Below are 26570 nucleotides of genomic sequence, written 5' to 3'. Positions count from 1 at the left end.
GCATTCAGGTAACATACACAATACCAAAGTAACTTACGTTGTTAACATATTCCTGATTTGTTGTTTTAAGATAAATTGTTATTGTTTACTAAAAATTAGTTTGCCGAAGAAACAATGTAAACGTTACACATGCCAACTATAAATTAAAGTGTTATAATAAAGGACAAGAATTTAAAATTGCACAATTAAAATGTCGGTACCAAAACTATTTTCAAATTGGCATTGTGCAGCGATTACAATGCGATTTCGTTATTTATATCGATTGTTTGTTTGTTTCGCAAGATTAATAGTCATCAGTAGAACGGCGATTCTTAACCTTTGCGAAATTCATTCTAGTCGCTTCTACCCCACGTTTTTACTGAAGTAAGAAATAAATTATAAAATGAATAACTTAGATTATCTATTGAATTATCAAAAATAAAGTGCTTGAAGAAAATTTTAACAACATTATTTTTTTGTGATAAGTTATTGGCATTCCCCAATGCTAGATATTCTTTAGTACACTCACAGTTAGATCTAGTTAATTAATGTCGTTTTGCCTTCGAGTCCGTTCAAAATAAAAGGATAAAAATAAAATGACAACCAGTAACCTCCCATTTTATATAAATTGCGGAAACAAAGAACTAAAATATAAGAGCGGAGGAGAACCGAGAAGATTTGATATAACAGTAGAATGAGTATTAGAAAGTTCGGAACATGTAATATGGTTTAATATAGGACCAATTTTTCATATCAGGTTATGCCTTCAAAACATTGTACAAAAGAAAAGCTTTATAATACAGCTGTAATAAATATTTGTTTTGGGAGGAAATTTAAAAAACTATATGTAAAATGTATTTGTGACAATTTATTATGGGTTTCTTATGACTAAATTTTTAAATAATCTATCTTTTGTGATTTATTTTTATTTGATTATATGGATAATATCATTATTTCAATCATTTAAAATATACACAAATAATCATACGAATGACGCAACAGCAATTCTTGACTTTTGTGAAATCCTACATTTTCATCGTTTCTTTCCCAACTTTTTACAGAAGTAAAAATTAGTTTATAAACTAGATAACTTATTTCATCTACTTTTCTTCTATTTCCAATCCATTCGATCGCAGACACAACACACACATTCGTTAAATTATTTTATTTTCAAAAATAAAATGGTCGAAGAAAACTTTAACAATATTAAATTTTCTTTTGTGATAAGTCATTGGCACTCCCCGGTGCTAAGCTTTAGTACACTCACAGTTAGATCTACTCACTTAATGTCATTTTGCTTTCGAGTCCGTTCAAAATAAAAGGATAAAAATAAAATGACATACTGGGTCCAGACCAATAACCCCCCATTTCATATAAATTGCGGAAACAAAGAACTAAAATATAAGAGCGGAGGAGGTCCGAGAAGATTTGATATAACAGTAGAATGGGTATTAGAAAGTTCGGAACATGTAACATGGTTTAATATAGGACCAATTTTTCATATCAGATTATGCCTTCAAAACATTGTACAATGGAAAAGCTTTACGATACAGCGGTAATAAATATTTGTTTTGGGAGAGAATTTTAAACAAAAAATATCAAATGTATTTATGATGGCTTTTTACGATCAATTTTTTAAGCAATCTGTTTTTTTGTGAATTTTTTTATTTGATTATATCGACAGTATCATTTTCTCAAAAATTAATTTAAAATGTACACAAATAATCATGTGAAGGATGTAAATTATATAAATGGAATTACTTGTTTTAAATTTTTTTAATAAAATATGGTTATTGTCAAATTTTATATGTAAATTTTATGTTTATGTTAATTTTTGTTCAAGAGGGTTCATTGCCGTTCTAGCAAAGTCTATAAATAAATTAATGACTAACGTGTTTATATTCTTCGTAATAATCGTTTTTATTTAGTGACCAACTTTTGTTTTTGTGAACCTGATAACTTAACACAATGTAATATTTCCAAGAATGTGTTTGTTAATAATAATTTCATGTTTAGTCTCCTACATATATTTATTGATAATGCATTTCGTGTTATACATGAATATTCAATACATTAAAGTAATAAATTTACGTAAGTATTAATAAAACAACTCAAAATTTATACTGGAACTTTATTAAGCATTTGCCTGGTGCATATATATTTTAATTAACAGATTCCCTCACTATTTTAATCATCTATCATTAACGTTATGTTATTCTTATGATTAACAACAATAATTTCTACCGCTTTCTTTTTTAAGAATGTAAAACACGTTATGTATTCCATTATACAAAACCACGATTCGTTTTGGGTGTATGAATCTTAAGGTGCAACGGTCTCAATTACCATAAGCATATTGAGGTCCATAGGACGTGGAAATGCTGTCCTGTCTGCTGATGCAGATCAAAGAGCACATATTCGAACACACACCAACCTGCACCTAGCACATCCACTTCACACTATTCCGTAGACTCGCACATTGTCTTCGCGATGGCAAGACCGGAGCGCCTGATGTCGTGGTACGGTGATGCACAATGAAATATTTCACATGATGTACCGTCCTGATTCACACGTTTCCTTTCACAGGTCTGCTTATTTTCCACTTTTACTTATCGTACACTATTGTGGCTCGCGCGAGATTGTATGTGTGTACTCCGATACGGCGTCGAAGATTAAACACGCCGGACCATAGAAATTGTTTGAATAACCTGGTTGGTCACGTGACGCATTCCAATGGATTAATATATATTATAATCGGCACTCTTAACATGTACGATTATGATTTCATCGGGCGGATATTGCAGAAGATTTCTTAACACCAATAGAAAACCGCAGATTGAAATGTCTGGAAAATATTATGGTTGTCGTGAAGAATGCAAATCTAAATGGTAATTTATGTGGTTCAATTGTTATTTCTAAATATAATTTGAGTCATGTGTTCGAGAAATTTAATTCTATTAATAGTGACATGATTAAGGCAATTATTAATGTTATCGTTACTATATTCCTGTGTTTACTAAGACCCACAATCAACAATTGCCGATTATGTATAAATACTATATAGTTATGTTTGCGTAGACTTATCGCTGAATTATAAACCCACTAATCAACCAATTAATTATAGCGAAGATGACACTTCCAATAAGATAATCGGTTTGGCACCAATTTGAGTCATCAACTCAGTTTTCATGTAATAAATGACGGCATATTGTATAATTTTTTTAGAGAAAATTACGTCAACACAATTCATTGACTTTGCAGTTCAATGAACAAATATCTTATCCATGTCAACGTACTTACCTCTCACCATTTAAAGCTTTTAATAACATGGAAGTAGATAAGCAAAATAATCTGTATTTTATGTATTTTAAGACCGCAACTGATATCGCGATGGAAATCATGAAAATTGCTTTCTATTTATATATCGGAATTTTTATGGATTAGCATATCTAGCCCGATCAAACGTACGGTTTTAGTTCAGCACATAATGACCATAAAAATTAAGTGAAATCTCGTACATGTCTAGATCCAATTTCCTTTTCCCCTGTGGGAATTAAGAAAATAGCTCTAATTACCATAAAAATGAATAGAACCATCATTCAATTAATTGAAATCCGTTTCTAACGGTACACTTCGTGCAACTTTTCTCACACTCGACGAGATTAAATCAAAATTAAATTAATTTACGACGGTTTCGTTTCGAATTTGTGTAGTTGGCACTCCAACGCAAATTATCATACGTTCGTCCGCTCTTTAATAATTTATAATACAATTATTGACCAGCATCATGGAGTGGATGTGTTAGAATATTAATTAAATATATTGGTAATTAAATTGATGTCACAGATGAAATTGACATACACATTATTGTAAATCACCATTTCATGCTAATTTTATTTTAAAGGTGCAGATGTTGAGCATTAAAATTTTAGATCATACCATGAGATAATAGTTTAATTATTATTACTTAAGAAAGTTATTTAGTTGTTTTTTATTAAACACATCTGAATTGTAAATTAATTAGATATTAATGCACATGTAATTGAAGTGTTTTTAACAGATAAAATTAATGCCATCCTAAAACTCTTGCATACTTGGCAGAATGTTGTTGAAGTGGATTCCACTTGCAGTGGACTACAAATGGCAGATTTGTTGGCCAATTTATTTGAACATTAACGAGCACTAAATGGGCTTATCTAAGCGAGCGATCTTTAAATGTTTATAATCATAAAGATAAAGGACTAAGTACTTTCTTATGTAAATGTCAGACATAATTGGGTGTTTCAAACGCATTCTATCACCAATTACAGGCACGAACCAACCACACTTCACAGTAAACATATATTCAACTGAAAGAAATAATGATGAGGACAATCCAGTTTAAGGAGCTGTACATGTACAACTAGTTGGTATACACCAGCATAAAAATAAATGTTACGTGGATAAAACTTTGCGAGTTTAAAGGCAAAAGTTTCATAGACTGGGCCATCCCCTGTCAAAGGTAATTTTTCGGATGGCAACATTAAATCCGGTCTTGTAATCAGGCGCAGGTGCGAACGGAATTTTAATGGTTTAGCATCAAACAGATAAAGTAAATGAACACGAAGGCCGGCTAAAATAATAAAGTAGACGGTAATTGTTTTAGCCAGTGTCTAATAAAAATTTGCAAGCCGCACCATTACGATCTTATTAGAATAGCTGTTACGCTTTTACTGGGCCTTTAAGAAGTTATTGCTGATAATAAACTCCATATGCGTCGTTAACGGAAATATACATGTTACGGATGCAATAACACCTACGAACATTACTGTTAACTCTGATGTGGAATTGAGATTGTGGAGCATATTTTGTGTATGCATCTTTTTAGCAGAATCAACCAATTAATGTACCAAATTGAAGAAAAAAGATTTGCACTGTTACTGTTCTTGGAAAAGATGCTTATGCCCCAATTAGACCTTCTTATTTTTATATTTCCAACAATTTTATCTTAAAACTAGTGATTTATACCACATAGAGCGTTTTATGACATTCCATACCGGAATTGGAACAACTAATACTCGGGCCATAAACTGTGGATGAGAGGCATTACATCACGAACTTAAACGTACGTAAACTACCTTCGCGCCGCCTTAAATGCGTGAAGTTTTATAGTAATTCATTCTAAAAAGTAAATACATAAATCAGCTCAGTGAGTCAAAATGTCATAAAAATGTTGAGCTTTAAATTTACTACCAGTTTGAGGAAGTACACGACTACTCGTATATCAAGCATTTTATATAATAAGAGTGACATTTAAGTGAAGCACTTAATCATAAAATTAAATATTAAATCAACTGAAATTTATTTGGTTGTCTATAATTCTCATATAAAATTTGTGTTTGAGCAGCTTGTGTCTCTTTTGAACTATGTATGTTTTGTTACTTTGACAATATTGACGAATAAATATTCCTAGATTTAATCAAGGACCGTAGCAAATAATACTTTGCACCGGACAAATATACATACGTACGTACATAATACATACGTAGAAATGTCATTGCTACAAACATACATTAACATGCCTGAGTTAGTTTATTGCATAATTTTCAAACAAAATGTTTTGTCCCATACATTTAGCTAAAAGAATATATATAAAAAAATTAAATACATTGACAGAAAGTTTATGTTAAAGCTTTACTGAATAATTGCAAATAAACTTCTTGAACATTACAACCACTTATTTCATTTCATGAATTAAATTTCACTGAATGGTGTATATGACTATTTCAATGAAACAGGGATCAAAGAAGAGGCTTTTCTTTGTGTTTTCATCAACTGCGTGTCGCAAATGAGAACACACCACCATATGCATCACTAAACTCAGTCTATACGAATCGTTATCTCTTTATGTTGGATATCTGAAATAAATTGCCACCGTGTTTTCAGCAAAGCTGTAAAATAAAAGTGGTTTTGTAAATATCTGGGGTGGAAATTGGTATCAAGGAATAAAAGAGTGATAAGAAAAATAATTTACTAACAGTTTTTAATAAAAGTGCACCGTTTCCTTTTGCTAAAGTGTCGTGAAAAATTGGATACAACAAGATTTATTCTTTTATAATAAGTATATCGCTTTATATAAAGTGGTTACGTTAATATTTCTAGGGAAAACTCTGTAAAGAGAATTATTAATAATTGTCATATATAATTGAATGAGGATAATTGAATTGTTTATTTGTTTTATCCAATTAACGATATTTAATTGTCCATTTTGTATTTTGTGATATATCAACAACGTGTTTTTAATTTAATTATTTAATTAACGTGTAGGTATATCTTTATGGCTAAATAAAATTATAATTTTATAGCGGATGTTAAAACTGTTAACACGAATGAGATAATGATTTAATGGGTAAAACGGAGAACCGTCTTGTAACACTACAGTTTCCTTGTTTTTGTGTTATAACGTTAAACTATAATACAAAACATAAAAATATAATAACAAATCTTTCCGTGAACGAAGATGGTTTCGTATTCATTTCACGTTAATTTAATGAAACCAAATAACAGTTCACTAGGCAATAATATTCACCGTATAGTAAAATGCGGAGTTATAATTAAATTTTGAATCCTGTGGTGAGAAAGGTTGTGAATAAAAGGAAATCAGTTGCTTTATAATTGGTCCAATTGTGGCTACAATTAAATCAGTACGTAATTAGTCTAAATTTTAATGAATTTAATTACGGACACGACTTTGTTTTGTCAAGACTTGTTGCGGATATTGAATACAAATAGGTATTCATTAATAAAGTTAGGAATAATTATCAATAAATCTGGCCAGCTCGATCGGTATTACTTACTTTGTACTGTTATTAATGGGCATGATAAAAAGGAAAACTTTCAAACACTATCATATTAAACTTGCTGGGATATGTTCCTGCTAAATGTAATCCATTGAACAATGAATACGGCTAATGTGGTCCGTTGTTCAAGATACTTCAGTTTCTTTAATACCCTTATCTAAGCTAAGTGGCGGCTAGAGTTTATTGAATAATTTATTAAGCTATATTTATAAATGCATTAGCATAATGATGACTTTGGAAATAGAATTTGCATAAAATCTATAAACCTGTCAGAAACGGTCAGTGCAGCTTCTCCGTTAAGTGGAACCTACTGTTCATTTAATGCTCCCATGGACGTAATCCGTTAAATATTTTTAATATAAAAATAATTTGTTTTCTGGTCAATTTCACTTCGGACCCTCGCCATCCAACTAATTGATTACTTTTGGAGTAGTGCAGTTTATATGCGTACCAAAAATATTAAGGCACTAAAAGTAAGCATCATATATTTTCTGTTCCAATGTATAAAAAGCTGAGTTTATAATATGTATGGGTGGACATTCCATGTCTATTTAAAACTTATAAATGGGGATAACGGAAATGAAACGGAATACTGCTAACCTGAATTCAAGACAAGGGAATTTAAAATAAAGGAAACAGAAAAGCCTTGCAGCAACTGAATAACCGGACAAAAGGAGTAATGGCAAAGCCGAAGACCTATTATTCATGTTTAATGCATTCGGTTTATTATTTTTAAAATTGCACGGAGTAATTAGAATAATCTTATTTTACTTTAATATTTATAATTATCGATTTAGGAAGTTAAAGGTTTTGTCTAAAACATGTTCTGGTTAAATTTCAGCAAGCTTAACTGCAATAAAGCCGTGACAAAGTTTTGGCATATACATATCTGACTTTGATAAACTGAAATCTGGAATAGGTTAATTGATTATGGAAATCATGTTGATATGGCTTTATGTAATACATCCTCCTATTTGTAATTGAATAAATAAACTTAATAGATGAAAAAGCATATAGGTTAATTAAAAACAATTTAGTATCATAAAATGATTATTTTTATATGAATTATTATAGAAGCATGAGAAAAAACGAAAATCTAGTATTAAAATATTGTACATTCCTTCAATTCTTATAAAATGAATGTTAAAATGAGATCATTATACTTTTAAAATATTCATTTCCGTTTCCACTTTTGGTACATGTCTACCGTTGACCAAAGACTACATTAAATATTTTTCCGGTAACTGAGCCTCATAGTCTACGTGAGCGAAGAAAAGGTTCCGTACGTTCACAAGTGCAATTTTTACCTACGTATAAAAATGGGTAAATCGTTGAAAATGGTACCTACTTTTATACATGCACATAACTTTATTTGTTTGTCAGAAATATTGAAATAAAGTTAAATAATAATATGTATTATGTGAGAGGTATTTCGATCATGTAAATTATAACATCCAAATTTTAGTAATACATTAAAAAGTATTGGAAATGATTGAAATATCATTTTCAATACACATAACATATTTGCATGCATTAAAATATAATACATCCAATTTATTTTCGACGTTAACTGACAAAACTGTTACATTTATAATTATAAATGTAAATGTATCAATATTTGTACGTGCGCCATACATTTAAAATTCAAACTTGAAAAGTCAGGTGTACAAGCCAGTAAACAAACACTGGTTTGTTTGTAAACGCGCCTACCTATGCTATAGTCCAACATGATCCAGTCCAGAGTAGAATCAAGAGTCAAAAGTGTATCCACATGATTATGCACTGAAAAACAGATCACGTTCACATTTCTCCCCGAGGGCCGGCGATCCCATAAAAAGTTTATTCAACTGCAAGCCAGTTCCCGACCTGGTGCACAAGCAAAATCCGACTGCACAGCCCACACTGACTCACTTTCACTAAAACGGAACGGACTAATAGGAAATTATGGACGAGATGGCATCAATCAGATCCCATTGGTCAGGGATCTGTAAATCATTGTTTGCCTCTCGGTGCCTGTGCACGTACAACGAACCGCTCTTGCATAAACCTCAAACCGCTGTTGTTGGCCGTCTGCTGGGTCCGGCCGACTCCTAGAATGCGATCTCAGACGCCAAGAAGTGGGGACTTGGGCCAAGTGACTGTACAATACTGTCTCACACTGTTCGATGCTTAAAAAACAGATCTCTTGAGATTACGGTTTAAACCTGGAGTGAACCAACTTGTTTTCGATTAATGAACTCAAAATTTACATTCCACGAGCAGTTACTTGATGATAAATAAATATGATCTAGGTGTCTAGCTATTTTTACAACAGTAAATTCCGACATATACTAATGTCCCATGGGCAAAACGTGATGTATAAAAGTTGAACCGGTATACTAGCTAAAGTTGAGAAGAACCTGTGGTCTTCAAATGGAGAGTACTAAGATTTTTTTTATTGAACAGTGTGCGATAAGCCGAGGCGAAAGCATCCACGCGAACCAAGAGCCGTTGTGATACATACAAATTCCCAAGAACTCTAATCTTTTGGGTTCGGCGGCTGGAATTTGGCCAGGAATGCCAGTTTCATGAATCAAACGATACATAAGAACAACAAATAGAATGTTTGGAAAAGGTTCAGTTATAACCGGTTCGCTAAGGCCTTGTTTTAATAGTATATATTGAAATTGGATATTTATACACATATTAATTTATTTATCTTAATATAAATAAGATTGAAGTAAGATCAATAACAGAGTGATTTTATCAATATTTGTATATTCTCTTTAAAAATATAAAATATTACATCGAAATGTAATAAGTTTGTTTATACCAAGAACTACACTTTTTTCTAAGAATATTGCTCACATATTTCCATTTACTTTTGTTTAGGTGAGAGTTAATAAGCTAATAAGTAATAGCTAAGTTTCTTAAACATATATGAATACTTGGATTAATCCTTATGAATTAAAAGTCTCAGTTTAATTATCTTTTAGATTAAATTATCATTCACACTATTAATATATTTATACTAACAAGATGTCTATCAATCAACAATCACAGTTTTTCTTTAATAACATTTCTCATTCACTTTTATACTGTAATTTAGTAAGTTTGTTTATAATTAAATTATGTAGGTTTATTATTAAGTTTTTTTATTGTTTTTCCAATGAACACATATAGAGGTGATAAAATTAATTTAATTGACGTTGTTAAGTTGTCTTATGAGTTGACGTTTTCACTTTTTCATAATACATACTGAAACTACCGATTAAATACCCTTTGGACTGGACATCCAATCATTGAATAATTATTAAAGCCGAAGAAAAATACCATGCCATTACTGAACGACATATGCAATAATTTTCAATAAAAAAACATGAAAAATGTGGCTGCAACGTTGTGAATTATTAAGTGTAATTGCTTTTGAAAAACAAAATAATTGCACATAAGTACACAATTATTGTTAATTGTATTTATATCGCTTCTTTCAATTATTTCATAAAATTAATTGTCAGCATTAACATCTAAATGGAATCTGAGAAATGCCCTCGGATTAAAGACAACAGATCCAATTAATAACAATGGTATTTAATTGATGGTTAGAATAAGATCAAATTAATTGCTGTCGAAAAATAAACTTATACTTTTTATACCGCATACACGTAATATTATTTTAGTTTAATGTTCGTAAAGGAAATTACTCCGTTAAACCTAGACTCTGAAAACAAGTATTCCATCTATCCGTTCGTGGTTTTTTGGCACTTTTGCAATTTACCTCTAAACACATTTTTACATATTTCGTGTTAACAAAGTGTTGGTGTTTAATTTAAAATTACTGTATTGACAGAAAGTGACGAATAAAATGCAAATTGTCTGTCTGTTTGTCGAAAATATAAATACGATTTATGATATATTTGATTTTAATGACTCAGACAGTGTCTGGCAACAAAATTATGTCGTTTCTGACGTTGTATTTATACAAAAATATCGGTTTATTGTTGTACTCGCTCAGGTAAGAAACTAAACGAATGGCTTTACCTGTAAATGTCCACATTATTTTTACTACAATATGCCGGAACAACGTCATCCTATACATGACAAATTTAAAGTTAAAAAACAGATTAATGGCTAACTATTAATGTTTTGCGGTGATACACACGGCGGAAGAAAAGCGAAACAACCGGGAACTGGCTGGAAATAGAGCCAGTCAGCACGTGGATTACAGGATCTGAGTTTGCAATTCCACGCCTTAGCTTTGTCCACAAATTGCATGGGTCGGAGTGTAAACGAAAGGAGCGCCGACAATACAGGACTAAAACTACGAAACGATTAGGGCTTTGATTTCGTTAACGAGATGTTTTGTCTCTTGAATGCTCACACACACACACACATACACAAAATATAAATTGGGAGATTTTGAAAGGAAACATGAGGAAAGGATCCAATGATAACAAAAGTGACATCGGTCGTTGTTGTTTTACTCAATATAAGATATCTAATTTTTGTCCTATTGATATGGACGTTATAAACTATGAAACATAAATCGGGACAACGAAATTTTATATCTCACATAACAATCAACAGCTTCGATGTCCTGTTTATATTGAACTTTGAACTCTTTAAGATGACTATTATCCACACACTCCACTTCTTTATTGTTGGATTGTTGGTTTAACCACCAAACTATTTTCAGACTTTCCGAGATTTTAGTTATTTAATTAAATTTCACTCTTAATCTGATTAATTTCAATATACAGTGGTGACCTTAATTATAGCAATGTATTAAAAATATGAACTGCACTACTTGAGTCGGATGCCATTATCTATAATGTTTCTTCTAATGGACAAAACTGTAGTAACTTTTTAGTCTGTGGTCTTTCATTGCTTTCTATGTATTTAAATCGCTTATTTACGAACCATCTATTACTTATTACAATTATTTAAACATTATCAATCATTTTTAGAAACCAAGAAATTGTGTGAGTTCGAAAAACTTGAAAGAAAATCTGGATAATTTGAATAGCAAAAAAAAAATCCAATCTTATCGTCAACTGAAATTAAAGTTCACCTGAAAGTTGACTGCAAGAAGATGGTTATCTACTAATGGGGGATGGGGATTCGTTTGATCCGAGACTTACAAGGAAAACTCTCTACTAAGTCTAATTTTGACTTGCTTAAAATCACATTCACAGGTCACAGAAACTTTCAAAATTAAAGTAGTTATATTTATGTACAACTCAATTAAGAAAAATATATTTAACAATTTGTAGAATAAGAACATTTAATAATCTATAAAATAACAATAGTAAATTAATATTATTTTATCAATTCACATTAAATAAATTGGTAGTAGCTAAAATATTTGACATTTTAAAAAGTTGCTATAATAATGATCACTACTGTATATATCTATTTTAATTAATCTCAACAAATATTTTATCTTAATTAATTTTGAATTTGCATAATAAATTAATTAAAAAAAAAAATATTAAAATACATGAAGTAGTACATAAATTCATAGAATAAAAATAATGCTTGAGTCAATTATTCATTTTTTTGCATTTAAGTTTATATTATTGGAGCTATTCACTGTTTTTTATATGGAAATGAGAGCAAATAATATGTTTACATATGCTTCCGAGAAAATATTTTAATTTTACACCAAGGACATGTTCATTACAACCAAGTAATTTTGAGAAGTATTTTTGGATCAATTTTTTTTACGTGTTGTACCAAATTTATTCAGGACATTACCTATTAATCTTTTCAGTGCAGGGTACGTCACAAAAGCTTTTAGAACGCACTAACCCATAAATTTTATGATTCACTAAAATTTCGTAAAACATTTATGTCACGTGTTTTAGAGTCTTCCATTAAACAAAAAGACTTTTTAGCATGAATTTAAAATATGCACACTTGAGCGGGGGATAAAAACCATATTTATCATTCCGCATATATAGCACCATTTCGACTCCGAAAAACAGCAATTTACCATAGAGCTCGTGCTTTTGTTGTTTATTTAATAAAGCAGAAATAAATTCTATTTCCTTTGGAATGGAGACATTTGCATTAAAGATGGTCGTATTGACAAAGGTGTAAGCTATCTCTCGTAGAATTTCAATCTATTATCTCTCGACGTAATAAAATTAAATGAGATATTTTAGTCAGTTAAACCACATTTTATATCTTTAATTATATTATTCATTTTATATTTATCTAGTTTTATACCAAGCACTCTCTTATAAATAAATTTATAATACTATTTAAAAAAAATATTAAATACATTATTATTAACATCACCATTACTATTGTCTATTGAACGCAAGTATAAAACGAAAGGGTCCAAAGAAAATTAAATTTTATTACAAAAAATTCGTATAAACTGTCAAAAAGCCGTTTTAAACAAAGCATAATGTACGCCATTAAAACAGAATAAAAGACCGCGTCGTCTCTATTCAATTAAAATCTGCCTATTAATAAAACAATACAACAGACTGAATTAAACAAAAGAATTCAAACTTTTATGCTGTACTAAACAAATACCATATAAAAGTAGGGCGACCATCCCCTTTTCTTGAGAGGTGGTCTTTTTTATTTCGTATTTGTTTCACGTACCAGCATGCACAACATTATTTCTATTTACGTTGAAACTTCCCTCGGCCAATATATCCCGCACAAATATTGAACCGATTCGGAATAAGTTTTATTTATTTCTCGGTGAGTGATTGGATTGCCCTCTCTAATAACGTTTACGAAACTTTTTGTCGTGTTTTATGGCCCACGAATAATACGTGGATAAATTGTCATCAACTCGATAACATTTAATTCTGAATTCCTTTCATTGTATTTTTCTTTATTAAAAACAAGAAATAAATGAAGAAATATCATTTTTCATTTGTGTCGTTTTCTTTGTGAAAACGCCTCTGAAAAATCAATACGACAGACGCTACTTCAGTGAAGTCTAACGTCGTCAGGCAAACTTATTGTAATCTATACAATTGGAACTTCGAAAATCTCTTGTCAAGTTGATCCTTTCCTGAGGGATAAGCAGATTAAGAGTTTTAGAATGCTATAAATGAGCCAGGGCTTATAAATAATGTAAATCCTTCACCAGAAAGAACTTACACTCCTTCTGTTGTACAACTTTTCAAATTTTGTCACACGGGTTAAAAAGGACGATAAGATATGGCAAGACATAAAATAAGAATTCAAACGGCAATTCTAAAAGCGAGCTGGCGTGTTTTTGCACTAGAAATATGATTATATACAATTCATCATGCCATATACGAAGATAAAACTTTTATTTATCTCATATTGGCACTTCCTTTTAGGATCTCGTAAATATTTTCAGCGATCCCGTGAACAAATACCGAGCACTTTCCGTCTACCTTTATTCTCCCGCATTATCCGGCCTTCCTGCCTCATTACGACAACTTCAAAAATATCACGAAAAGCAAATAACATCAGCTCTCGTTAAGTATCACTTGTCGGGAATCGCACAAGGGTCCGCCATGTTGTAGCAGACCACTTGTGACAACGATATTTCCCGTAAAAATATGTGAGTCTGAAAGGGGATAAGAACCACTAAAAACTTTTAAAAAATTACAACAAAAACATTCATTTTATTATTCGGGATGATAATTTGATGGAAGTCACGATAAGTGAAGGCTTGGAAGCTCCATGAAGAAGGATATCGTCCCCCACAAATAATCTCCATTAATTCACCAGCTTAATTGTACTTCTTAATTCTCCACAATTGCTCAGAAATTACGGTTACAAGATAAAACAGTTGTAGAGGGCGTGGAGGGGAAACGGAACAAGTATAATAAACAGAAAAAAAACCCGACTGCGGTAGTTGTACTTTAACGAGATTTGCAAATTTAATTTATTTCTTTCCTACATTGCGGCTATTTATCTTTTACGTCTACGGTCGAGAACGTGTGGATAGGCAAAAGTACGAAAATTGTAGAAGAGACAAAATGGAAACATTTCTGTCCATGCGTTGTACATATTTTACACTGCGGCATACATTATTCAGCAGTGCTAAAAATTATTAAACAGAGCCGTTAACGATTCCTAAAACATGTACATTCCTTGAGATTCAATTTTGGGGCATGAATTACATTAAGTCGATGCCAAATTGCCACAATTTTCGGATTTATTATGCATGGATACGTTGCTGGATAAAGCATGAGTACAAAGCCTACAAAGTTGGTGAAATTAACTTTGGGATCCCATAAAAGTTGAAAACCTGTGCTTCGTGTAAAATTGCAACTTCATCAGTATTCTCTCTTCCATTCTTCCTTCCACCCGCCTTCCGTCCTATCAATATATGATTATTTTCAATTTTCCGTATTATCAAACAGAAAATGTTCTTCCGATCACATGCCGTTTTACGGATACATTCCCCGATAAAATAATCATCGCCGTGAATATTCTAACGCCTTCGGACTGAATTCACAATAACCAAGGCAACTGTGAATGGTTCAAAGAAAATAAGTCGTTGTGAAGCTGAAAATGATTGAACTGCACAAGTAATTATAGAATTTTTATATTAAGCACCATAATTACATTGTGTTTTGTGTCAGCAATGAAATTATATTGCACTGGAATCATAAAAGTGTTCGACGTCAATTTATCATATTTGTTCAATATCGCGTGGCTAGAAGCTGCGAACTTGTCATGGCAGAAAATTCGATTTTCATTTCAGTCAATGGCCTGTTGGCTGTACTCAAATTGAATCGACCTTTTTTATTTCAGAAGCCTCGCTTCCTAATATATGGCTTTGAACAATAATAGCGAGAGAGTAATAAGCTTTAATACCTTTTCCATTTACCAAACTCGGGTGTTATTTAAAGTGGTTAATCCTATGAGCACATCTTCCCTTAATGGAGGAAATAATTTTCTAAAAATACACATTCAATGTTCCAACTATCATAAATATCAATTTTATTTACGCGTTGTTTATATTAACTTATTGTTACACCGCACAAAATATTGAAACTTAACCATAAGTGAAAATTACAACATAATTGTATAATGAATGATTTTTGGCGAACTTAATAGTGTACCCATTATTGTAGGTGTGTATTTCCAAGCATTAATCAGATTGAACTATTAGAACTGCCTAACAAAGTTTATTTCAAAGTTCACAACTCGGCAAGAATTTAATTGTAACAAAAGGGTTTCAAGGGATATATTAATAGATGAAGTTGTCTAATATAATATGACGTTAACTGAAACTTATATAATTAAATTAGGCCTTAAATATATCACACATGCTTTCAATTTTATTAGCTTTGACGTTAATGGGCCCCGATAGATTTTATATCTCTTTAGTATTTTTAAAATGTCAAGATTATATCCTATAAACGTTACAATATATCTTACTACTATAATTACTTTTAAGAATAAAAGTCAGTTGAGTCTCATTTAATTAAATTCACTGATACATGATTTAATCGTTATTTTTCAAAAATATATAAAGTTTATGATCAGTGGATGAGATACACTGAATTGAAGAGCCGATGGTTTTATCATTGCATTCAAATTTGATTAATGGATATAGATCCTTCTTGCCAATGAAATATTGTCCAACAATTGAATTTTTAAAAATACCCTGTTAAAATCAGGGTATTAAAATTGTTGTTTGGGAATTTAATTAGTATTAACCCGAGGCCAAACTATTAAATTTTTCCCATGTTGAATGAGGGTAACTGTAAAACAAAATTTGAACAAAAAATTGTAATTGAGCAAACAATTCTCTATTAGAGTGAGTATGTTCTATTTTAAGTGGGATGTACCTTGTTAAACTCTAAAATATTATTTTACCATGGTAACAAAGTTATTATAAAAATTCTGTTCCTCATAAAATTATGATGATGATGATTAAAATGACTGGCTGGGTGTTTGATACTTTATTTTTTTAACCTGTGATTTAGATACTATCCATTTTTCACAAGAGATGCGTGGAAATACCGCAGAGAAAACAATGCAGATATTTTATTACAGTAATGCCCTCACATGCAACACTTATCTATTCAGAACCCTGGAACATGCATGCTCCGACTGTTATTCCAAGATAAAGATACAGCCGACTGAAAATTTTATTTAAATGGCTCGTTCTATCAAAGGCCGACGATTCGGGTTCACACTGACGCCTTTTTATTTAAAATAAAAATAGTCAAAAAGCCCCATGCGGATGGGAAAACACGTTTTCGCAATTTATACGTCACGCCGTTTGCCATTGTCGTAAGTCAATGGATATCGAAAGAAGATCCTCCTGTATTTCAACCTTATTCCAATGTCGTCTGGAAGGAATATCCACCCAGTGTTTAATTTTATTTTTTTTGTTCTTGGTTCTTTCTTAATTTTACTTTATAAAAGGTTTTCCGAGTAAAATGCTAACTGTAAAAAAATATAGCATTGTCATAGTTTTATTACTGACTTAATACTTAGGGCATTAACATGTTGTTAAGCTTTATTCATTGTCAGAAACGCTTCTGGGTAAATTGCCGTGTTAATTTGAATATTTCATTACAGGCATGTCCAGCGAGTAGGATCACAAAAAAGATAATTCCCCTCCTTTTTTAATTTACTTCTAGTCTCACACACATAATTTGGTGAGTATGTTCACGTGTAATTACCTCATGAAATTGTTTATACAACATTTTTGACAGTGTTATCTATATCAAAAAATTAATTTAGTTTTACAAGTAGAGTTGATGAAAATAAATCGTCCAGGACTAAATTGTTTTATGCACTGTAATTCATTAACTTTTTCAGGTCGATTAATTCATATTTTCTGGAGCAAAGTTAAATGTAATAATGTGCCTTCTATTAAAATGTTTTTTGACATCAATATCCAGTGAATATATAGTCAATATAGTGAAATATTTAGATAAATTTTTATAAAGGAAAAAGGTGAATTAACTTGTTTTCACTAATTCAGACTTTTCGATTGGTACAATACCTCCAATCATTTTCATACATAGGGAAGGGCAGGCTGAAAATAATATCACTTAAATTGGAAATGCTATATCAGAAGAAACTTCATCTAACTTAATTGAAACAATACAATGAGATAAAAATACTTTCTAACATCAACAATTATATAGCACGTAAAAGAAAAGTAATAGTCTGTATGGAGTTTTACCACAAATTCTGGAGATGAAAATATATCTATTTACCTTAGTAGAAAAGTTGACAATTCAAAAGCTACAGCAAATCATAGTTAATAACTTATTAGCATAATTTTTATAGGGTAATCTAAAATTAATGGTTTACACCAGATCATAAATACCTAGAAAAATATAATAATTTTTTTATTTAAATTACAATGCGTATCATTCAACCATCAACGAGCCACTTCCTACACAGTACATAAAATTTGTTAACATATTTGAATTTCTCACCCTAAAAAACTGTATACTATGTTTTGTAATAAAAAATGAAGAAAATTTAAAGGGACGCCCCTTAATTTGTTAGAGGTGTTATATGTCGAGAGTATACAGTGTCTCAAATTAGTCCACAGCTCCATTTTATTATTATTAAATATATATATATATATATATATATATATATATATATATATATATATATATATATATATATATATATATATATATATATGTCACAAATTATATATGTATATGATTTTTATTCGACAAAAGCAATTAAAAGGGAGGAAAAAGTTGAACACATATCATTCGGTTTCGGAATACTTTAAAAATCAACCAATTTCATTGAGAGATAGATGTTAGCAATGCTGATTATTGACAAGAATATAATACTTTTTATTTTATAAATGTTAATAGATAGGTATAAAATGTGTTTCCAAAATATTAATCTATATGTTTATAATTAAATAATTACATTACCCATCGTAACAGGATAAAACGACGATGAAAATTATGTTCTCGTAATGATCTTTGGAATGTTACTCAAAGTTTAAAGTAATTTGTCCCTAGTACGCATCTGACTAAATGGTTTCTTCATTAATTAATTCGAAACATGGAGATGTTTGTTGTAGTTTCGGTTTGCCTCCAGTATTTAACTTCATTATTGCATTACCTTCATGCGATGCATTTTGCCGTTTGCCTCTGTGATTATTATGTGAACCACTGTGCACAAATTGCATATTAAAATTCCCATCTAGGATGTATTAAATATTAAGTGATAGCATTTGTTATACATAGTTGTTACTACTGAATTACCTTTGGGAATCTTTAAAGAAAAGTAATAATTTACGTTGTCATTTCAAGATTCTGAATTTAAAATTTCAAATTCAATATTATTATTATTATTATTATTATTATTATTATTATTATTATTATCAATAGTTATTAGGGTCAAATTTGCACCATCTTAGCTTAGAAAATTAATTTAATTATCAAATTATATTCAAAATAATTAAATATTAACTATTTAATAAAAAATAATTAAATAACTAAAACAACCTAAAATTATATATAATTTAGTCTTATACGTTTAAATGTGTAAATTTGAGTGACTCAAATTCATACCTATTAATTGGAATAATATAAATTAAATCTCATGGTGACATTGTAATTAATACTTGGTTAAAATATTAATGTCAACGTGTAATACATCCTGTCATTTCATTTAAATTATCATAGAATATCTAATTTATATTTTGATTTTTAATTATCTCCGTAGATTAATAAATATTAATTACAGCAACAAAATATTCATCATCGTTTACACTGTTTATACTTATCAATCAAGGCACGTTTCACGTAACTAACAAATTGATCAATTTTCAAGTCAGACGAGAAGTGTGCGAAACATAAGCCACAGACGTGGACCCTTCTCGTTAAAATATAAGGGTCGGATAATTTAGTTAATGAGCGTTGCAAGGAGTGACCTCGTATTCAAATTTCAAATTGTTTTAGAAAACTTGCCCATGGCAAACAATGCACCGTGCATAAATTAAATCTCTTTACATTGTGTGCAGTGGCGAAGAATATGTAAAAGTATACATTTCAATGTCAGCAGTTTTCTCGGAGGTCTTTCAATTACGAAATACTATTTTTGTACGTTAATAAACTATAATTTAATTGGTTAAACTGGATAATTTATGAACGTTACACTAAATTTGATGTGGCTAACGTGAATTTAAATTAAGACACTTTTTAGTAATTAAATTTCATAGTCGAACATTTTTCATTTCAGTCGGATTAAATTCGTTCTATGTAAGGAAACTAGACAAGCCCGGAATTAATATATTATCATTCAAATGAATTCGAAGTGTCCTAATTATATCTTTTGTTTGTCGACGTCTTTAATATGAATTCATCACCATCCGTATCATGCATAGACAAGAGAACAATACCAGCGCACATCTTAATCTGAACCGCATTATACCCAGCGAATTAATTTGGCTTCATAAATGATAGTAAACAAATCTATTTGGAAGTTAACCTCATTTGCATAGAGTTGAACATGCTCAAGGATGAAACAACAACGCTGTACTCCAAAACCGTATTATTGGAGAGAAGACTGGATGAATATTCAATTTATTATGATTGCTGTTACTTTGTACTCAGACTTCGAGACGTTTTAAACAAGACTATATATTTTAGAAGCAAATGTTGCTGTAGAATTTCATTTTCAAAAAATTAAGTTTCCATTGTATTCATTTACTTGTTATTTATTGATTGTGTCCAGAATAATTAACTTTATGGAACTGTAATTTGCAGATTAAAGTTAATACAAACACATAAACTGAAAGAAAAAGGAAAGTCGTTGTTTATTGCTCTGTTTTATGCAGGACATTTAATTGCTGTAATAGTCTGCTATTTCGAGACCATAGAATCATCACATAACCTATACATTTCGTCGTAAAATATAAATTCTATGGAATATCGTTATCGTTAAAAAGCCATTTCGTTTTCTGGGACTAGATGTCTTGAAAATATTAAAAATGAAATAGTAATAAGAAAAGATCACCATCATATAGTTTCCGAAGTTTAATAATGATTATTAATGTTCTAATTGATCTTCGCAAACTACTTAAATTAGACGAATTAAACAATTAAAGTAAATAAATAATGTAAATTGAAATAAACGCCTGGCTGAAACTAAGATAAAATAATCTTAATTCACCCTGAACCAACTTATAATTAAACTCAATTTAGATGATTTATCCTTACTTTATTACACCCTCTCAAATGACCTCTGTGCTTAAATGCTTTTCTCGGTGCTTTTTATCTTTAACCCCATGGGCAATCTATTTTCTTACGTTCCTTGCTGCATTGCTGATGGCGTGACATAAGTAGGCCACGCAAATATTTCTTGGACTTTTGGGCAATGAATTTTGGCTCGTTTTGTTTGAGAAATGCCACAATCATTAATTATATGCCGACTCGTTGAACTGAGAGATTATTACTAACGTATGGTATTGGAGTATAACTAGTTTCTTCAGATTATGTTGCTATTTGTAAACATAATTTTAATTTCTGTTATAAATCGAGCAAATTATATACTACTCTAACAGAATTATCAGTTTTATAAATATTAATTTTGTCTTTTCGCTTTTATAGCGACAATTAAGCTAAATTAAACATTTATCTTTGTACAAACTTCTTATTCATTCACGTTATCTTTGATGCAAGCAGGAGGGTAAATTGTATCATAAAAGGGGAAACATTTTAAGTAAAAAGACGAACTTTAAGTATACGGTGATTACACCTGCTTTGATCTACAAATGTTTGAAAGGAGAACAGTTCAGTATAACATTTTTATCATAAAGGACCCTATTTTATTATCAAGAGGCATATTTACATTTGACACCTCACATTTAACTTGTAATATTTATAAAATTGCAGTGTCAAATAAAACTGAATTATATCTTAAAAAATGTTAAACATTTCAGTAATATAGACTCAATATTGTAAAAGAACATATTTATATATTGTATAATCAATATTGTAAAAGAGCAATTTTAAATAAAACTGAATTACATCTTAAAAAATGTTATTAAACATTTTAGTACTATAGACTCAATATTGCAAAGAACAAGAACCTTACCAATTAACTTTGATAACATGCATACCTGGAAAAGGAAATATTTATCTATTAATTTAAAAATTACTATTTTTATTTTATATTTATATAAAATCAATATTAAACAAGGTTTGTGGGTATTTTTAGTAGTTTCCGGTAATAAAGCCCACGGATATTTATTGTATTTCAATTTAAATTACGAGGCGAGCAGCCTATCAACATTATAAATTATATTAAAAGGGACATCTATGTAATGTTATTTAGATTTATGAATATAGTGCATTACGTTCATAAATTGTGATAATCTATACAGTTTGGTATTGAATTTATAATAAAGGATAAATTGGTATTTTGATATTAACTAATTTGTATTAGAAAAATATGTTTATTTAATCCGTTTCTAGGTCAGTAAATCATGCTTTTATTGTCATTTGTAACTCTAATGGCTGATAACACAATACAATTCTACAATATTTTCATCAGAAGAACATATAAATACTAAATTGTCTTGAAAGTAGGCTAAAACCATTGCGAAAAGAATTTTTATTCTAACCTACTTACAAATCAGAATGTTCAAATGACCATTTATTTTTTTAATATGTAATACATTTATAACAATTATTCAAATGTAATGAAGAATTAATTACGATTTTAATGTTAATGGTGTAATTGTTAAACGTTTTAGTGTTATAAATTAGATTCAAGATTATTCTTTACATGCACGGAACAAGAAATTATGACCAAACATGACCTGGAATTGACATTTCATGTTTAATACAGAAGTATTTATAAATTATTAAATTCGTATTAATTCTGTAATTACGTCTAGTACCAGTAATGTACAAAAATAATATTCACGTGAGTTTAATAATTAATTATAATCTTATAACAAAACAAATGTAATAAAAGTTACAAGATATATTTTTAAATGTTAATAAAGAAAAATTGTAAAATGACAAATGCCTAAGTAATGGATTCATTATTCAACTAATAAAGATAAAGTATAATTACTTAACACCTAGATGAAATTATTTACTATTAATTTGGAATACATTGGACGATGGTTTGGATGTAATATTTTTCAGAAAATCCAGATAACCAAATATTTTATTCCTCCTGCTCAGAGCTCAGAGAGAAAGCTTAATTTTGCTTCCATTATCATAGTTGCTTCATAGTCTACAGTTATTCTATGATGGTTTAATTGAAAATAAATGTATGATTATTAAATTAATTAGTTGAATAGATTTACTAGATAGATCTATCAATTAAATTAAGTGCGTCCACCCTTAGACGTCGGTTTAATAAATCGAGGTCCAGACCGATTCGTAATCTGGGATTAAATCCGAACAAGATGGATTGTAAATATTCTGTCACAGTAACCGAGGGCTTTTTTTGCGGGTTTGTTTTGAAATCCGAATGCAGTGTCAGGGGCTACGAGCTGTGCGTGTTGCTACATTTCACTGGCGGGATTCCCGGGAGCCTGGCCGAAGATGAATGGGCGTCCCACACCAATAAAGATGCATAAATCGTTCGCGAACTCAAGCGTTTGAATTACGTTCAAGCAAAACTTAAATGTGCGCTCATCGTTACAAGTACAAAATTGTCAATGTGAAACAATACCATGATATATTTGCGTTGAGTAATTGAGCCTGTGATAGATATTATTCATGTGGATCTAGAACAATCTGTGAATGATAACTATGTCGCTATAATATGGTTAATATTATTAGAATTACTATTATGTAATAGATCGGTATTCAGGGCATAGAATTTCTAGTGGAGATTTATTAAGATAAAACAGCTAAAATAATTTAAACCACCCTCTAAAACCACTATTCAATTATCCTCTACAATTGCTTTTGAAGACTCCTTCAAATTAATAAATCATTGGATTTTTTATTCAGGCTTCAATAAAAGATCCGCTGTTGTTCAATCGAATATTTATAATTTGGAACCCACAAAACCCTTGCATTGAAAAATACATTCGACATGAATAATTTATTGGTCCGTCCGTGGCATCAACTTTATAAAATAAGGAATAGGACATAAAATAAAAGGAAAGGGTCCAAAAGGTGCGGATAATATTATATCGACCCATATGTACATGTATGATAAGAAAAAGTCTCTTTATGTGCAAAATATGAGATATATCTGGGACCCTCACTTCACAAGCCTTTTCAATTATTATAAGAAAATATATCAAGATGTGCAGTTATTTTGGTCGAGCCCGTCTGCTAAATAAAATCTTTTTTTATTACTTATTTTCTTATGCCAGAACTTTTTTCGCAGAGGCTAACAAGTTTCTGAATATGGATGATTTAAAACGAATGTTGGGAGTTATCGTCGTCAAAAGAAAGTTTTGAAATTTCATCCAACTCTATTTAAATGCTTTTATACCACAAAATTGATGTTCTTATATCTATGATATTATTGATAATATACATGATATATTTAATCTACAACATAGACAGCAGTAAATACATAATTAGAATAAATATCCAAAACATTGAATAATACAGATTAACGTATACTCATATATACCGGTTTTAATAAAAATGCAATACTTAGAATTTGTTGGACAATTTTAATGAAATTTCAGTCTCAGTTTCAGTAAGGTATTTAAATGATTACAATTTGGTCAGATTATAGTGAAATTAGTTTATTCTGCATAATACCATTCCAACCTGTGAGCTTGATGAAGACGGGTTAGAGACACAAAAATGGCCGGTATGAACGGTAACCAAAACCTCTGCGCCAATACATCGACATCATTGACATTCTGCTTCCTTAACCTGTCTGTGAGAGCCAACATTCGCAAATGCCGTTCTTCTCGTTTTGTGGTGCTTCTGGATCCTTCAGACCATCTGGACCTTAACACCATTGATTTAGCACGGTCTTCGCAATGAGCTGTGTCCCCCAATGACAGTCTGGTTTCCCTCATACCAGTGACTACGCTCAAAGTCACTTAACTGATAAAAATGCTCATGCTGACGAACTCTGGACATCTATAACGTGTTGTCTACTTAAATTCCAACAGTACAACTAACAAAAATCCCATATTTTTGGTAAAAAACTCGTCAGATAGACATGAGTATTGATGCAACAAAAAAAAACAGGTGTAATGGAAACAGCCCTTATAGTTTTTTGTTTACGTTTTAATCGTTTAATATATCTTACAAGAATGTATTTGAAATGGTAATGTAACCAAATTTTAATCATTTGGATATATTACTAAGTTGTACTTATTTTGAAAATTTCATTTAAATTGCTCTACAAATTCTTAATGTTTCATTTTTTATTAAAACCAGTATATCTTTGTTTTACCAAATGACATTGTCAAATTTAACAAAAATATCAGTAGAAAATATCATATACATTATTCAAAGTTGACTTTTCAGACATTTAAAAAATTAATGTACTAGTTTTTGTTAAAATATCTCTAACAGTATTAATAAGGAACTAGTTTAAGTGATTTGGAAATAATCAAAATAGTTCAAATTAACCATTTGGAACCAAGTCTGCACTTGACGTTTAAGCTACCTGGTAAGTTGGTAGTACCTGTATGTCATTTACTCTAGTAATTAACAGGATTAGTCTTCGAATAATTGTTTAAAACCGTATTAAGTATACTAATTAAAAATACTTTTGCCTCAAAGGAATTAGGGTAAAATTATAATATAAACATTTTAATACCTTGAAACAACTGTAGGTCATAATCGTAATTCCCAAACTCGATTTTTCATTTTTTACCACAATTCGAAAATCCATCGAGTTTCGCGATGAAAATGTAACGAAGGCCGACCATAATAACTCTGAATAGCCTGCGTGAATAGGCGGACACGGTGTAGTGGAATGCCGGATGTGAGCGCATATTTGAGTGCAGGAAGCACAAATATAAACATTCATTGTCGTGTCATCCCCGGTTATAATACGCAGGCACGATGCCAACGGCTATTATTTATCTGCGCCGTTAAGTAGTTCTACTGCAGCTTCTGATGTACAGTCTTGATTATGGGCTCTGCTACACTTGTTGATGAATAACTATAGTATAGGGCATCAATATCGTGCGGAATTCAGGAAAGGATGTCGCCAGCGTCCGAATGGGACATAATTTTGAAGTTAGTTGTTTGTGGTCACTGTTTCTAGTTACAAACTACTGTATACTTGGAAATTGATTTCGCCAATCAATCTGTCATAGATAGTGGCAAACTTAATTGATTATCATCAGAAATGCACAATCAATGTGATGCTACTCTAATTTAATTATACAATTTACAACTTTTGTGTAATATTTAGAAATGACTTTCTAGACGAAACAAACTTTCTTGAAAGTTACAGAGTCTATTTCTGCTATATTTAATATCAAGGTAAAATACGAAAACCCACAAAGTATAAGTTAAGTATTTACACAACCTCTGCTTGAAATTTAGAAAGTTTTTATCCAGGAACTACACTGGAAGTGAGGAAGTCGTTTAATTAAAAGTTTTAATCACAAAATTATGAACCCAAAGAAATATTTATTCTGCTACCAAAATGTATACAAAATTACTAAAATTTAAATTATTACAGCATTAAATAAATTTGTTTGAGCACTAAAAGAAAGTTAATTAATTTCTAAGTATGTTGTGTTAAATAAAATCTTTACACAAGGTAGAAATAAAATAATAATATCAAATACTGTAATTAATATTAATTTTAAAAAAGTAACGTTACATTTGCATGATACTTGTTGCTTTTTATTAA

The 26570-nt window shown here is 30.3% G+C and overlaps 2 protein-coding genes across 7 annotated transcripts in view; one reads left to right on the top strand and one right to left on the bottom strand.

The window, feature by feature from the left end:
• LOC109609094 (uncharacterized) overlaps positions 1-26570 on the bottom strand; it is an 87325-nt gene that overhangs the window by 28490 nt on the left and 32265 nt on the right. The window lies entirely within an intron of this gene.
• The window catches only part of LOC109609096 (serine/arginine-rich splicing factor 6-like), an 82025-nt gene that overhangs the window by 53586 nt on the left and 1869 nt on the right, over positions 1-26570 (top strand). For 2 of the 4 annotated variants that reach the window (XM_049964406.1, XM_020025723.2), the window contains one exon: positions 17343-17422. The exons of 1 other annotated variant lie outside the window; for it this stretch is intronic. The gene's annotated coding sequence lies outside the window, so the exon portion shown is untranslated. Of the gene's footprint in view, positions 1-17342; positions 17423-25180; positions 25371-26570 lie in introns of those variants that run through there. One more of the 4 variants, XM_049964409.1, reaches the window with a different exon arrangement.

The sequence above is a fragment of the Aethina tumida genome, chromosome 3, assembly GCF_024364675.1.
Source record: "Aethina tumida isolate Nest 87 chromosome 3, icAetTumi1.1, whole genome shotgun sequence".
Lineage (NCBI taxonomy): Eukaryota > Metazoa > Arthropoda > Insecta > Coleoptera > Nitidulidae > Aethina > Aethina tumida.
The sequence above is the reverse complement of the archived record's forward strand: the minus strand, read 5'-3'. Positions and strand labels throughout refer to the sequence as shown.